The 15,874-nt window shown below is 35.9% G+C and overlaps 1 protein-coding gene across 6 annotated transcripts in view; it reads left to right on the forward strand.

Moving 5' to 3' along the window:
* Positions 1-15,874, forward strand: part of FBXW11 (F-box and WD repeat domain containing 11) — a 124,205-nt gene that overhangs the window by 47,495 nt on the left and 60,836 nt on the right. The gene's annotated exons all lie outside the window — the stretch shown is intronic.

The raw sequence follows: 15,874 nt of genomic DNA on the forward strand, positions 1-15,874 counted from the left end.
TATACTGTTTACTGATCTAGCTTTTTCTCGTTGATTTGAAATCATATGCTCAAGCATTACGTCTTGTATCCGCTGATGCGCACTCACAGAAGTCTCTTTCTAGCTTTTCTTCTTCTTTACTTTCCCAGTATCGTCGTCAGTTGTTAGCCCCTGTAGGCTCAGGGTCTGTGCGCTGTATCAATGCTGTCTTTTACATGTAATGCTAGTTTCAGAGTGTCTCGTTAATGATGATGGGCTTTGAAAGTTCAGCGCCAGACAGAAAGATTCATTTTAACATTTTTCTAAAAGTAATTTTTCTTCTGTTCTTACTATGAATTGAAATATTTTTTTAAAAAAAATCCTTTCTATGTCATATTTTCTGAAAACTATGAGAGTGACTTGGTGATTTAAGAAGTTGAAGCAGCAGCAGAACAGCAAGTAAATTCATATTTTGGAGAAAGTTCAAATGACAGCACAATGCCTGGCATGTGGTACTAGCACTCAAGACAGGAAGAGAGCCTCTGCCATGGGAACATTAAAGCTACCTGTTGTTTTACTAACAGTTTTAATTTATGGTTTCCAAAACAGTGTGCATGATGGATAAGATTTAACAGTATACTTTGAACATAGAGAAGAGGGTGAATGGGATTCGGATCACATTAAAAAAAAGTCTTTTTATTTTTTCAACAAAAATGATGTGATATACCTCATAGTACTGACGTTTATTATGTTGCTTATAAAAATGTTGGTTTTATGTATTTCTATTGATTTACATTTACTGTTCTTTTTATGAAAGTTACACTTTCTCACTGCAAAAATTTTAGGAAGTAGAGCTGTATAAAGAGGAAAGTAACCATTTATTCACAATCTCACTTTAGTTTAATGTCCATGCTTTGTTTTTTTCTTGACATGTTTTTCTGTACATGTTTGTATATATATATTTTTTGTTTGTTTTTGTGTAGGCTCATACTCTATATACCAAACTATATCCTAATTTTTACCAATTGATTCATATTAGTAAACAGTTTATATTTTTAATAAATGTATAGAGTTTCATTGTCTGGGTGTACAATCATTTGATTAGTCTCTTATTGATGGACATTAAGGTCATTAAATTTTAGTTGCTATTTATGATTAATTCCTTAGGTTATATTATTCATTGGAAAAATTCTGAGTCAAAGAACATGAACTTTCTTAAGGTTTTTAAACTTTGGTCAGACTTCAACCAAAAAGGTTATTCTAATTTACATTATTATTAGCAATATATGATTATAATAGAAATAAATGCCCAGTGTAGAAAACTGGAAAACGTAGGAATGCACAAAAAATATATTAAAAATCATCCTTTGTTTACTTGTTTTTTTTTCCTTCAAACTACAAATATTTGTGATGCTCCTACTGTGTGCCAGGGGTTATTGTAGGGACTGGGGTACAAGAGTGCACAAAGCAGACAAAAAGCCACTCTGTATTGGAGCTTCAGTGTTAGTGAGGAAAGAAATAAAATGAGTAAAACTCATCACATATTAGATGATCGTGAGTGCTGTGGAGCAAAGGGGGGATAGAGTCTTCCAGGGTTTGGGGCTTCTGTTTTGCAGAAGATGGGAAATCAGTAGAGAATTTTGACTGGAAGAGTAATTTATTTGACTAACGTGTTAACAGGATCTCTGGCTGCTGTGTAGCTATAGAATGAAGAGAGGAAGCGGGGAGACCAGCTCTAAGGCTGACCAGGGTACTTAGTCAGGATTCTCCAGAGAAGCAGAGCCGATAGTAGATGGAGGTGTATTTTAGAGTATTGGCTCACATGATTGTGGGGACTGGCAAATTTGAAATTTGTGGGGCAGACCAGCAGGCTGGAAACTCAGGTGAGATTTGTCTTCTAGTCTTGAGGCAGAATCTTTGTTCTTAAGGCCTTCAACTTACTGAATGAGGCCCACCTACATTTTGGAGGGTAATGTGCCTTACTCAGAGTCTGCTGATTATAAATGTTAATCCTGACTACAAAATACCTTCACAGCACCATCTAGACTGATGTTTGAGCAAACAACTGGCCGCTACAGCATGGCCAAGTTGATACATAAAATTAACTATCACAACTGGTGATTGAGAAGAGGCCACACTCTGGAGTTAGGGATACAGAATGGAAACAGAAGCAGTTCATGACCAAATGAAAACAGAAAAGGTGAGTGTGACATTAGTAAAGATGATATCAATCTTGTCAAGCCAGTATCATTTATATCACCAATATCTAACAAGTCTTTAGTCAGAGGTGGTTTGGACTTTGGAGTCTCTGGCATGGCTGGAAGATAAAACTATGCTAGGGTCTACTTGAGTAATGCAGGGCTTGCAACAGTGACTCTTCACGGAGGATCACTCAGGATGTAGCACCCATCTGTGGAAGGACCGTAAGCATGTAGGGAACGCACAGGTAACGAGCGCTTATGCCAGGCACATTGCTAAACTCTCTCCCGTACGTTATCTTTTTTAATTCTCTGAACAACTTTATAAACTAGGTGCTATAATGTCTGTTTTATACGTAGGGAAATTGTGACAGAGAGCGGGAGAGCTGGTGACTTGCCTAGGGGCACATATCTACTCAGTGGCAAAGCCAGGATTTAAACCTCATCTCTCTAGTTCCAGTGTACCTTACTGCCTCTTTAAGTAGAAACTCTTTTCCTACAGATGATTATCTGTATTTTAAGTTGTAAATAGACTTCTCTAAATCTTAGGACAATTACGCAATAGGGATGGCTATTTATGTTATTATACGAGTAGCTTACACAATCAGACATCTCTTCTTTAGAGGCCTTCTCTGACCACCCAATCTGAAATAGCTTTCTGCCTGTTGCTGTGTTTCTTTATTTTTTCTTCATAGCACTTAGTGCTGTCTGAAATTATATTCCATGTTTTTTCCCCTCTCCTGTCTGTCTTTCTCCTCTATCAGAACCCAAGTTCCACAAGAAAAAGGGTCATGTCTTAGTGTTCACTTGCATGGTAAACCCACCTGTTTCTAGAATAGTTCCTGAACAGGCATAATTAATTGGAATGTGAAGGAATGGCTGTCTTTAAGCTTTGTTAGGATTACATTGCTGTAGTAGTATTTGCTGTAATGGTCAGAAATATACTGGGCTTAGTTCTCTGAGTTCTTTGAATCCAGGATTGTGAGTTGAAAGATTACCTTGAGTAAAAATTGATCTTGCTTTGAAGACTAGCTTATTGTGTTTTTGTTTTGCTTAAAAAATACTTTTTTCTGATTATAAAAGTAATGCATATTGTAGAATGCTGGGATAAAAGTGGAAAGAAAAATGAGAAATAATCCTCAAATTAGGGAGTGCCATTCTTAATATTTTGGCATTTGTTTTTTAGTTTTTAATCTATGTGTATATTTTACATAGTTGAGAATATTTTATGTATATAATTTTACACGCTTTGTTTTACTTTATATGCTTTGTGCATTTATTCAGGATGATTATGTTAATGTTTTCCTATTATTAGAACTTTCTCATAACATAATTTGAAATTGCCATATAGTGTATTTCTTGAACATCCCATAATTTGTCATTTTTCTGGGTGCTTAGAATTTTCTTCTTTTTTTTGGTGAGGCAGATTGGCCCTGAGCTAACATCTGTTGCCAATCCTCCCCTTTTTGCTTGAGAAGATTCTCCCTGAACTAACATCCGTGCCAGTCTTACTCTATTTTGTATTTGGGATACCTCCACAGCATGGTTTGATGAGTGGTGTGTAGGTCCATGTCTGGGATCTGAACCTGCGAACCCTGGGCTGCTAAAGTGGAGTGCACAAACTTAACCACTATGCCATTGGGTCGACCCCAGAATCTTCATTTTTAATTATTAAAAAACTAATCACTATCTTTGTGCATAAATCTTTGCCTTCATTTTGAATTACTTAGGATATATTTCTAGGAGGTATACTGTATATATCTTGTCAAACTGTTTTCCAGAGGGTTTGCGTCTCATTGTACCCTTATTAGGATTGAACATTATTATTTTGAAAAAGTTTAACAAGCCTGCTCTGCATGATTCAGTAGTAAACTCTAAATTCACAAGCCTCTCTACAAGTGGCAGCCTTCCTCTCTGAGCAACTCGAGTATATGTTGAGTCAGCTAAGACATGGCCTACTGAAAGAAGATCTGCTACTACTGGATGTGCTTGGCCAAGAAAAAGAACTCCAGAGACATTTTCAAACACATTACAACTGTGCCAGCCTATGCCTTCCTATTGAATTGCCTGGGCACTATGACTAGAGTTCAAAATTGAAATCATTCATTTAGAATGAATTTATTCAGAAAATACTTAAGAAACCATAGAATCACTCATACATTTTGTACATATTTACTGACTACCTACCATACTCTGTGCTATGGCCTGGTAATGTGAAGAACCAGCTGCCAATCTTTGTAGACAGATTGCATATGAAGACTCTTCACCCTAATGTAAGGAAGGTGTTTTCTACTCCCTCCTCCCTTTAAGAAAACCAGAAGTCACTTACTGGAGTCCTTGAAAATCTCTTGTATTATAGAATGCTTTCTAGTTATTTAATTTGAAATAAAAGCAAATGTTAAATCCTTCATCTTTAAGGCAACAAAAAAGAATAACTAAGGATTAGAATAATGGTAGTCAGAAGAAACTATCACCTAATTAATTTCAAAGAAAAAGACTTTGCTAAAAGCAACATTGCCCAAAGGGGATCTGGTAGAGTTCACAGGAAAGGGATAAATGGATGAAACCCCATTGTCGACTAGCAGTGATGGCTTGGGGAAGACACGTGAACCTGTGGTGTCCTCAGTCAGTACTAGTTTGAGATGTTTACTAAGATCATCTGATGGTGCCGAAAAGGGCACAAAAGATTTCAGCACATGTTTTTCCTAGGGATGGGATCCCACAGTTTGAAGCGTTGGGTATTAATGCAAACCAGCCATTGAAAGACTGCTTTTTATTTTGAGATAGTCTTAAGCTTAGTTGTAAATATAATACAAAGAACTTCTTGTTTCCCAAACTACTTGAAAGTAAAGCTGACTGAATCATTTTCTAATGTTTTAGTGTCTATTTCTTACAAAGGAGGATGTCCTGTGTAATCATCATATGAGAATCTAATCAGTCAGTTAACATTGATGCATTACTGCCATGCAGTCCTCAGTCTCTGTTTAAGATTCATCAGAGGTCCAGTAATGTCCTTTATAGCAAAGATAATCCAGTTCAGAATGGTATGCTGCCTTTAGCTGTCGTATTTCTTTAGTTTCATTCAGTCTGGAACAGTTTCTCAGTCTTTGCTGAACTTCTGTGACCTTGACACTCTTGAAACTGACAGATCCCTTATTTTGTAGTGTGTCTGTTAGTTTGGGTTTGTCTATTTCCTTATGATTGATTCAGGTTGTACATTTTTGAAAGGAACATCACAGAAGCGATGCTGTGTTCTTCTCACTGCATCCTATCGGGTGGTATCGGATTTTGATTTGTCTCAGTACTAATGGCGATCACTTTGATTGCTTGAGTAAGGTGATGTCTAGCAGCTTTCTTTACTGGAAAGTCACCTTTTTTCCTTTGTAATTACGTATTTTGTGGAGAGGTACTTTGGAACTGTATAAATGTCCTCTTTTCATTAGAATTTCAGTTCGTTTATTATATCTGTATAGACTTGTGGTTTCTTATTTTATTCAACGGGTTATAATCTGTTGTTACTGATATTAATTTTGGTGGTTAGATTGTTCAGAGTTTGGCCAGTGGGTGCCCTTTTAAACTGGCTCCTGTGTCTTTTTGATCTATCCTCGTAGTTCTTTAAGCACTTCCTTACTTTCTGCTGCAATAAAAATGTTCCAGGCTCATCGTGTATTTTCCCAGACTCAGTTCTGGAATCAGTCAGTTCTCCAAGTGGAGAATGGTATTTAGATCTGGGTGATGGGTGTGCTTAGTGCTATGGGATGTCATTGCATCTAGGCCCTCTCAGCCAACAGTGTTAGGTAATATATATATAATTTTGCCTCCCTGTATAGAAAAAAACTAATTGCTTTTCTATGTATTAAAACCTGATTCAGAGTGATATCTCCACAATTCTAGTCTAATCTTACAGATTTCATTCTAGCCTTCTATGAGTTAACCCTTTGCATATTTCTAACTTCCTTCTCTAACAGTGAGAAACCTGGCTCCTATTTTGCACAATATATCTATTCACTTGCTCAGTTCTGGAAGGCATCTTAAGTAGTTTTAGAATTACTCACCTGCATCACTGAAACATAAATGTACTAACCATACTGAGTATTTCTTTACAGTTAAAAAAATTCTTCTGTTTGTGGCTATATAGTCTTAACTACTGAGTTCCAGAGTCATTTAGGTTAGTTTTACCCCACTATTAAGTGTGATTATGTTATTCATTTGAAATATACTTAGGTTAATTTGTTCCTGCTGATAATGCATCTCTCCCAATCCTTGTTGATTTTATCTTTTATTTGAGTATATAAAGCATTTAATGTACTTCCAAGAGTCAAAACAACACAAAAAAGTATAGTCATCCTCTCTGTCCTTTCCCATTCTCCCATTTCTTTCCATGGTGTTTCCACTGGGTGACCAATTTTATTAGTTTCTGGTTTATCCTTCCTGGGTTTCTTTGTGTACTAATGAACAGGTACACCTATATGTATTTTCTTATCTTGCTTGCTGCTTACATAAAAGGTAATATGTAGATAGTCTTTTGTACTTATGCTTTTTTCACCTAAACATGTACCCTGAAAATTACTTCATGTCAGTCCATAGAGGCCTTCCTTATTCTTGCTGACAGCTGCATAGTACCCTGTTGTGTTGATACGCCAGTATCTTATGTATGAGCACATAGGTTGTTTCCAGTTTTGTTTTTTTTTAAAGAATTTATTTTTTACTTTATTTTTTTTTAAAGATTTTATTTTTTTCCTTTTTTCTCCCTAAAGCTCCCCGGTACATAGTTGTATATTAGTTGTGGGTCCTTCTAGTTGTGGCATGTGGGACGCCGCCTCAGTGTGGTTTGATGAGCAGTGCCATGTCCATGCCCAGGATTCGAGCCAACGAAACACTGGGCTGCCTGCAGCGGAGCGCGCGAACTTAACCACTCGGCCATGGGGCCAGCCCCTCCAGTTTTTTTTAAGTAACAGAGATTGCTCCAGTGAATAACCTTGTGCACATGTATTTTCATGTTATTATTTAATGATGTTGTATCTTCAGGAAAAATTCCTATTAGTGGGGATGCAGGATCAAAGATAATGCTGGAACAAAACCTAAAACTATTTATGTAGTTTTGTTAGATGTTGCCAAATTCTCCTCCCAAAGGGTTGTACACACTTGCCTTCCCACCAGAAATATCGCAAAGTGCTTGTTTCCTCACTGTTTCACAACAGAATGTGTTTTCATACTTCTGAGTATTTGCCAGTTTTAGGTGAGAAATCTGTAGCTTTAGTTTGCATCTCTTTAATTATGAGTAAGTCTGAACATCTTTTATTTAAGTCATTTTTATAAATCTTTATGAAAGTCTGTTCATGTCTTTTCCCCATTTTCCTACTGGGATTTTGCTAATTTTTAACCCCCTCAATTTAAAGGAAATTTTTAGGCATGTAAGTCCTTTTATCTGTGACATATGTTGCAAATATTTTTTTCCAGTTTCTCATTTTCCTTTTGACTTTATTTATGGTGTTTTTAAAAATACTGCTATGTACAAGTTTAAAATTTTTATCTAGCTAGATTTTCCTATCTTTTCTTTTATTGCATCTGGATTTTGACTCATAGTTAAATAACCTTTCCCTACACCCAGGTTTTAAAGAAACTCACACATCTTTTTCTAGTACTTATGGGTTTCACTCTTTAAATTTCTGATTTATTCGATGTCTCCATGTATATTAAGTATGGATCTAATTTCACCTTTTTCCAAATGGCTAGCCAGTTGTCCCAGCGCTTCCTATTAGAATGTTCTCTAGTGATTTGGGATGCCACTTTTATCATGTACTAAATTTCCATATGTACTTGGTTCTGTTTCTGAACTTTCTATTCCACTGAACCAGGATTTGGCAAACTATGGCCGGCTGGCCAAGCGCAGACCTGTTTTTGTATATAACGTTATGGTGGAGCACAGCCACTCATTCATTTGCATATCATCTGAGGCTGCTTTTGTGCTACAGTAGAAGAGTTGAGTAGTTGTGACAGAATCTGTGAGGATTGCAGAGCTTAAAATATTTACCCTCGGGGCTGGCCCGGTGGCGCAGCGGTTAAGTTCGCTTGTTCTGCTTTGGTGGTCCAGGGTTCGCTGGTTTGGATCCCGGGTGTGGACATGGCACCGCTTGGCAAAAGCCATGCTGTGGTAGGCATCCCACGTATAAAGTAGAGGAAGATGGGCATGGATGTTAGCTCAGGGCCAATCTTCCTCAGCAAAAAAAGAGCAGGATTGGCAGTAGTTAGCTCAGGGCTAATTTTCCTCAAAAAAAAAAAAAACCCTCTGACCCTTTCCAGAAAAAGCTTGCTGACCCCTACACTGAAGTAATTGTGTATTCGTATGCCATAAAAGTACCTCATTTTAAATTAGAGTGGCATGTAGTGTATTTTAATGTCTGGTAAGGTTAATCCCCCCTTGTAGATTTTCTTTTTCCATGTTTTTTTTGGAATATTCTTAAAAGTTTGTTTTTCTATATGAACTTGAGTATCAACTGTCTATTTCCATAAGAAGCTTTTTGTGTGATTTTTGGGTGTGTGTTAAACTTATAAATTAGGGTAAATCGTCATCTTTATAATGTTGAGTTGTCTTATCTAAGAACAAGTTATGAAGAACAGAATAGAGAAACTTATCAAAGAACTACTCCACAAAAATGCATCAGATCAGCATGGTTTCACAGAGAAATTCCACCAAATCTTCAAAGGACATACAGGCCAGAAGCCTCTTAAATTGTTCGATAGCATTGATTTTGAAGGAAAACTCTCTAATTCTTTTTATGGGAATTATTTCTAGTTTTATTATCTTTTGATCAGAGACTATTATTATCTGATTTTTCTCGTTTATGGAACTTATTATTTCTTTGTGATCTAATGTATGATCAATTTTCATAAATTTTTTCACCTGTGCTTGAAAAGCAGGTTTAGTCTCTCTTAACAGGATATAAAAGTTGCTATCTCTAAGATCTGCCTACCTTGATTATGTTTATTCTTCTGGACTTTATTTTTTGTCCTCTCAATCTGTCTTGTACTGGGAGTAGTATATGTTAGTGTATTTTTAGTCTATCTCTCTTTGCATGTCTTTTAGTTTCTTTCTTTTCATGGTGTATTTTCTTTGCTCTTTTATTTATTTTTGTTTATTTTTTTTGGTGAGGAAGATTGGTCCTAAGCTAGCATTTGTTGCCAATCCTCTTCTTTTTGCTTGAGGAAGACTGTCATTGAGCTAACATCTGTGGCAGTCCTCCTCTATTTTTTTGTATGTAGCACCCTGCCACAGCATGGCTGATAAGCAGTGCATAGGTCCGTGCCTGGGATCTGAACCTGTGAACCCCTGGCTGCTGAAGTGGAGCGTACAAACCCAACCACTACACCACAGGGCCAACCCCTGTTCTTTTATTTTTGAAGTTTCTTTTTAAAATTAGGAAGGCTTGTATTTTTGTTCTATTGATTACCCTTTACTCGTAATATTCAAATGCTTCTAATTCTTGATTTCTTATATAAGGTTTTATTAACAAGTTTATCAGTCTTTACTGGTGTTCTTTACATCTCACCCATTGCTTGTACAACAATCAGTTTGTTTTTCTTTCCTTTTCCTGATGTCTTTTTCAATTTCTAAATTGCACTATTTCTACTTTGTCAGAATATGTAACATAGTCTTCTACTCTTGTATTCATCTTTGTTTTATTCTTAGATTTATAATTATTATTATTTTTTTATTTTCTTTTAAAGATTTTTTAATTTTTTTCCTTTTTCTCCCCAAAGCCCCCCAGTACATAGTTGTATATTCTTCGTTGTGGATCCTTCTAGTTGTGGCATGTGGGATGCTGCCTCAGCGTGGTTGGATGAGCAGTGCCATGTCCGCGCCCAGGATTCGAACTAACGAAACACTGGGCTGCCTGCAGTGGAGTGCGCGAACTTAACCACTTGGCCACGGGGCCCGAGATCTATAATTATTTTAAATGTTTATCATTAATCCTTTGCTAAAGTTTTCTGAGTCATCTCTTGGTTACTCAAGAAGGGCTCATGGATACAGAATTCCCTGACCTATTAACTTGTTTAAAGCTTTTTTGTATTGATTTTGGATATAAAATCTTTTCTTTACACTTTTTTTTCTACAGTCTTTGGAAAAATGCTGCTCCTCTGATGCCTTGCTTGGTATGTTGTTTTTAAGGTGTTTGATGCCAGTCTAATTAATGCTCTTTTTCTTATAAGTTTTTTTAATCAAAAAAATTATTTTGGACTGAAGACTATGAAAGTCTTTTCTTTATCTTTAGATTCTAATAATTTTCCTGGAATATCTCTAGGAATCTAATGCTGTGGGCCAATTTCCCCTAGTACTTGGAGACCCTTTTAACATACAGGCCAAGTTTTCTTTTATTTCTGGAGAGTTTTCTTGAATTACATTAAAAAAAATAAAAGCTTCATTGAGATATAATTCACATGTCATACAGTTTATCCATTTGAAGTATATAATTCATTGATTTTTAGTATATTCACAGAGTTGTGCAACCATTACCATAATAAATTTGGAACATTTTCATAGCACCAAAATGATACCCTTTTAGCTGTCTCTCCCCATTTTCCCTTACTCAGCCCGAGGTAGCCACTTAGATTATAGTTTTAAATGTTATTTCTGTTTCATGATTTTATTGTGTGTTTGTATTTATTTTTCTTTAGAAGCTCCAGTTATACATAGGTTGAATGTTCTTTGTCTTCCATTTCAACTACGTTCTCTCCATCCCATTTCACTTCTTTCTTTATCTCATTTTCATTCCCTTAGGTTATTTTCCTGCTTTTCTTCAGTGCCTCTTATTCCATTTTTCATTTGAATTTATCATTTTGGGGGGCATTGTAGTTTACTTTAATTTCTGTTATAATCTTGTTTTTATTTCTTTTCTGAGTTAAATCTTATTTCATTTCTTTCTGCTTTTGGTACATTTATGTTCTTAAGATTTGAATTTCTGATTCAAAGCATTTAAAAAATAATATCGAATGCTTATTTGAGCATATTTAATTCAGTTTGGAGTAACTCTTTTCATTCAGATTCCGCAAGAGCAATGTGCCATAATGCACTAAGACATATGTGGTATATGGTAAATTCACTTCTCTCATGTGTAACTAGAATGATAGTTTCTATGTACTGACCTTAGGAAAATTAAGAAAATAGTTACTGAAACCTTCCTCTTTTTGCTTGATGAAGACTCTCATTAAGGCTTATCTTGCAGAACCCCAGTTAAGAAAGGCTAGTGTGAGATGTTGTTTCAGTTTTCTTCTGCTCCCCCCCACTTTCTTTTTTTTTCTTTCATGCGTGGGGGGTTTCATTAGCTGAATTTTCTCCTTTTCTGTTCCTTTCTTTCTTTTTTTTTGTATAGATGGAGATTCCTTATATACTACATTTTTGGGGACAGGACTGGCAGTTCGAGGTTGTTTAAGTTTACAAGATTCCCAGTTTAAGAACATCCTTCGTCAGTGTAACAAAGTATAATTGTTTTACTGGATGGCTTTGTTTTCGGGGAGGGGAGCAGAAAATTGGAAGGAGGGGCTTTGTATCCTTTGAATGTTTTAAAAAATTCTATAATCTTGCAGGATCTTAAAGTCCCTCCCCTGTCATTTCTTTTTCGTTTAATCATATAGTGTCCAAATGATGCCTAGCCTTTCCTTTCTTCTTCTTTTTTAAATTAATAAACTTTATTTTTCAGTGCAGTTTTAGGTTCACAGCAAAATTGAGTGGAAAGTGTAGAGGATTCCCATATATCCCCTGTCCTCACACATGGCCAGCCTCCCCCACTATGACATCTTGCCCCATAGTGGTACATTTGTTACGGTCCACGAACCGACGTCATCACTCAAAGTCCATAGTTTACATTAGGGTTCACTCTTGGTGGTGGTCAGTTTTTAAGTGATTCCGTTTTCATCTTTACTATTGGCTTATTAGTTAAACTTCATTTGCTTAATTTTTTTCTCATGGTTGTTGTAGGATTTACAGTTTGTGCCTTTAACTTCTCACAACCTGTCCTAAAATAAGATACTGCATCATATATATGGGAAGAAAGACCTTACATCAATATACTTCTACTTCCCTCCTCCCTTCCTTGGTGCTATTGTTGCCTTACATTTTATTTCTACAAAGTCTATAAACTCCATGATATATTGTTATTATTTTTGCTTTAACTAGTTAATTATATGTATGTGTATATAACTTCAGAAGCTTATTTTTTTAAAAATGTTTTAATTGTGATAAAACATACATAGCATAAAATTTACCGTTTTAACCATTTTTAAGTGTGCAGTTCAGTAATGTTAAGTATATTCACATTGTTGTGCAACCAATCTCAAGAACGTTTTCATATCCATTCAACAACAAATCCTTGTTTCTCCTGGAGGGAGCAGGAACAACCATTCTACTTTCTGTTTCTCCGAATTTGTCTACTCTTGATACTTCATATAAGTGGAATCATATTTTGTGACTGACCTTTTTGACTTAGCCTAATGTCCTGAAGCTTCATCCATGTTATAGAATGTGTAAGAATTTTCTTCCTTTTTTTAGGCTGAATAATATTGCTTTGCATATTTATACGATATTTTGTTTAGCAGTTCATCCTTCAATGGATATTTGGATTGCTTCCCCACTTTTTGGCTATTGTGAATAATGCTGCTATATAAACATTCACATGAGTGTACAAATATCTCTTTGAGACTCTTCTTTTAATTATTTTTGATATATACTCAGAAGTAGTCTTGCTGGATCATGTGGTAATTCTATTTTTAGTTTTTTGAGGAACCACCTTACAGTTTTTCATAGCAGCTGCACCATTTTACATTCCTACTACCAGTATACAAGGGTTCCAATTTCTCTACATCCTCGCCAACACTTGGCATTTTCTGTTGTTTTGATAGTAATTGTCCTGATAGATGTGAGGTGATATCTCATAGTGGTTTTGATTTGCATTTCCCTAATGATTGGTGATGTTGAGCATCTTTTCATAAGCTTTTTGGTCATTAGTACATCTGCTTGGAGAAGTATCTATTCAAATCCTTTGCCCATTTTGATTGAGATTGTTTGTTTTTTTGTTGTTGAGTTGTTAGGAGTTCTTTATATATTTTGGATCTTAATCCATTATCAGATACATGATTTGCAAATATTTTCTCCTGTTTTTAGGTTGCCTTTTTGCTCTGTTGGTTGTATTCTTTGTGCACAGAAGTTTTTAATTTTGATGTATTCTAATTTATCTGTTTTTCTTTTGTTGCCTTATGCTTTTGGTATTATATGCAAGAATTCATTGCCAAATCAAATATCTTGAAGCTTTTCTCTTATATTTTCTTATAAGAGTTTTTTAGTTTTAGCTCTTACTTTTAGATCTTTGATCCATTTTGAGTTAATTTTTATATATGGTATACGGTAAGGATCCAGCTTCATTCTTTTGCATATGGATATCCCATTTTCCCAGCACCATTTATTGAGATGACTGTTCTTTTGCCATTGAATGATGTTGGCATTCTTGTCAAAAATCATTTGACCATATGTGTGAGGGTTGATTTCTGGGCTCTCCATTCCATTGGTCTATATGCGTGTCTTTATGCCAGTATCACACTGTTTTGATTACTGTAGCTTTGTAGTGAGTTTTAAAATCAGGAAGCATGAGACCTCCAATGTTGTTTTTAAAGATTGTTTTGGCTGTGCGTAGTCCTTTGAGATTCCACGTGCATTTTAGGATGGGTTTTTCTGTATCTGTAAAAACACCGTTGGGATTTTGGTAGGGATTGCATTGAATCTGTAGATTGCTTTGGATAGTATGGACATCTTAACAATATTAAGTCTTGCAATCCATGTGAACAGGATGTCTTTCCATTTGTTTGTGGCTTGTTTGGCTTTATTCAGCAGCTTTTTGTACTTCTCAGATAGTCAATCATTTTTTTTTTTTATTAATGTTATGATAGATTACAACCTTGTGAGATTTCAGTTGTACATTATTGTTAGTCATGTTGTGGGTACACCTCTTCCCCCTTTATGCCCTCCCCCCACTCCCCCCTTTTCCCTGGTAACCACCGATCAGATCTCCTTGTCAATATACTAACTTCCACCTATGAGTGGAGTCATATAGAGTTCGTCTTTCTCTGACTGGCTTATTTCGCTGAACATAATACCCTTGAGGTCCATCCACGTTGTTGTGAATGGGCCAATTTTGTCTTTTTTTATGGCTGAGTAGTATTCCATTGTGTATATATACCACATCTTCTTTATCCAATCATCAGTTTCTGGGCATGTAGGCTGGTTCCACGTCTTGGCTATTGTAAATAATGCTGCGATGAACATAGGGGTGCAAGGGACTCTTGGGATTTCTGATTTCAGGTTCTTAGGATAGATACCCAGTAATGGGATGGCTGGGTCATAGGGTATTTCTATTTTTAACTTTTTGAGAAATCTCCATACTGTTTTCCATAGTGGCTGTACCAGTTTGCATTCCCACCAACAGTGTATGAGGGTTCATTTTTCTCCACAACCTCTCCAACATTTGTCGCTCTTGGTTTTGGATGGTTTTGCCAATCTAACGGGTGTAAGGTGGTATCTTAGTGTAGTTTTGATTTGCATTTCCCTGATGATTAGCAATGATGAACATCTTTTCATGTGTCTCTTGGTCATATTTATATCAGATAGTCAATCATATTTTTAAAAAATTTAAAAATGAGAAAAATTATATGTACCTTCATTTCTACCTTTTTTTCTTTATTTATCTATGCATTCCTTCATTAGATCCAAACTTTATTCTGGTTTCATTTTCTTTTTGTCTGAAGAACTTTAACATTTCTTGTAGTAGAGATCTGAGAACTAGGTGAGGGCAGAGTCCTGGAAGCCAAGTGAATGAATGTTTAAAGTAGCCATGAAGGTTCATTGCAGTGTTGCGTATAACAGTAAAAAGTTTCATGTTCATTACTACCTGTATTGAGTTAGTAAATTATGGGATGAAGTAAACTGTCACCATTAAAACCAAAAATGTAGGGGCCAACCTGGTGGCATAGTGGTTAAGTTAGCATGCTCTGCCTCGTCAAGCCAGGGTTCGCAGGTTTGGATCCTGGGTGCCATCCCAGCAGCGCTCATCAAGCTATGCTATGGTGGCGTCCCACATAAAACAGAGGAAGACTGACACAGATGTTAGCTCAGGGCCAGTCTTCATCAAGCAAAAAGAGGAAGATTGGCAACAGATGTTAGCTCAGGACCAGTCTTAACACCCGCGCGTGCGCGTGCACACACACAAAGAAAATTTAGGTCTGCATGGAAAGATGTCTGTGACACGTGGAGAAAGCAGTTACTGAAGAGCATGTTTCAAACAGTTTTCATTTATGTGTGTATAGTTTTCAGTCTTTATACCAAAATACAAAAATGGTGATTGTCTTTGGGTGGCAGTTATTTGGTTGATTTTTCATTTTTTAACTTAATTTGGATGTTTTCTTTGGTGAAGTGCAAGTGTTTTACCCATTTTTTGGTTGAGTGTATATGTATGTGTTTTCCTTATTAATTTGAAGTTAGTGTGTTTTTTCTTTTTGTTTTTGATGTTCTGGATGTATTATCGATCTTCTCTCACTCTGTGTGTTGCCCTTTTTCTTTTAAATTTAATTCTTTAAGAAAATTGAGATAGATTTTGCATATCATAAAATTCATCCATTTCAAGTATGCAGTTCAGTGTTGTACCATCACCATAAATGAGTTTTAGGACATTTTG

This window comes from Equus quagga, chromosome 7, assembly GCF_021613505.1.
Source record: "Equus quagga isolate Etosha38 chromosome 7, UCLA_HA_Equagga_1.0, whole genome shotgun sequence".
In the NCBI taxonomy this organism is placed as follows: domain Eukaryota; kingdom Metazoa; phylum Chordata; class Mammalia; order Perissodactyla; family Equidae; genus Equus; species Equus quagga.